Source organism: Phalaenopsis equestris, unplaced genomic scaffold, assembly GCF_001263595.1.
Source record: "Phalaenopsis equestris unplaced genomic scaffold, ASM126359v1 Scaffold000597, whole genome shotgun sequence".
Lineage (NCBI taxonomy): Eukaryota > Viridiplantae > Streptophyta > Magnoliopsida > Asparagales > Orchidaceae > Phalaenopsis > Phalaenopsis equestris.
Genome location: NW_018165037.1, coordinates 19,879 through 21,195, shown reverse-complemented (window position 1 = coordinate 21,195; position 1,317 = coordinate 19,879). Strand labels below are relative to the sequence as shown.

The 1,317-nt window shown below is 35.5% G+C and overlaps 1 long non-coding RNA gene across 1 annotated transcript in view; it reads right to left on the bottom strand.

Moving 5' to 3' along the window:
* Positions 1-7: 7 nt before the first annotated feature.
* Positions 8-1,317, bottom strand: part of LOC110029593 — a 15,229-nt gene continuing 13,919 nt past the window's right edge. The window contains exon 3 of the long non-coding RNA XR_002294558.1: positions 8-119. This is a non-coding gene — a long non-coding RNA (uncharacterized LOC110029593). The remainder of the gene's footprint in view (positions 120-1,317) is intronic.

The window sequence follows — 1,317 nt, the reverse complement described above, 5'->3', positions numbered from 1 at the left end:
GATGCTTTGCATCGCATTCCCAGAGCTGCACTAAAAGACTTTGCAAACACTTGACAATAAAGCATCACGATGATAACTTAACTTTCCCACTTCCGAGTGCACTTTTTTAAAGACATTGGCTGCACTAAAAGAAATTCAAGGGATACACAACAAGCCTTCATGCTTGATCTGTAAAATCCCCAACACCACTAAGTATGGAGTTTCACTACAAACTAATATAGAGCTCAAAACAACTACTCAGAGGTGCACTTTTCCCATACCAACTTCAATAGTTTGACAAAAAAGAAAAAAAAAAAGAAAAATACAGCTTAAGCTTAAAGTCATTCAATGCTTCGGCATCACTTCCCTCAGTGAAGAACAAGAATGGGAGTCTAAAAAAAAAATTGAAGGAAAATTTGCAAACATGCCTTTAAATTCTTATGCTTTTAACTCTCATAAGGTCCACCAAGATCATCATGCAAGATCATCATGCAAGTATCAATTTGGCGTGGGTTGATCAAATGAGCTCATCCAAGATCATCATGCAAGTAATTTAATAAGAACAACAAAGATCAATAACTATAACCCAGGACTCCATAAAATTTAAGATTATTTCAAAAAAAAAAAAACATCAATTCAAAAACCATCAATTTAAAATTTCTGTTTATATTTTAATGCATTTGTGGTGTGTGGCCCTCATTTTTCCCAAAAAAAAAAACTAAGTGTGGAAAAAATGTGAATACAGATGGAAAGGATAAACAGTGCCAAGTGTTGGATTGTCTAAATATTGGATTGGACCTATCTGCACGGTATCCATCTCTTGAACTGAGCTGCTCAACCCTATATCATTTGGGGTAAACGCATGAGTTCCTGTAGCGACAACCCCAGTGAACATTCCATCTAGTTTTTCCTCCATTACTGGATCAATGCCAACGAATTTAAATTTTTTGGCTGACGGCACTGCCTGTTATAGATAACAAATGTGCATTAATAAAGTAGTGTCAGGTCAATGCGAAATTAGATTAAACATAAAGTAAAAAGATTAAATTATGTACCTGTAGTTTTTCAGCCCACCATTACTCTGGTGCATCTATTGTGCGCTTAACAGGATCCCAGCCCATTCCTGTTGATCCCTGTTTTAGTTCTTTCCATAGTTTCCAATCCTTCTTTAACTGGTCCCATTTGTTCTTCATTTTCATGCGATCGTAATCTCTTCCAGTCATTTCTTTGAATTTAACTAAAATATTTCGTCACCCTTCTTTGTTAAAAAATGTAGTGGGTCTATTTCCCACCTCAACCTCCCTTACACATAAATCACAAAAGATTATAGTAACTTCT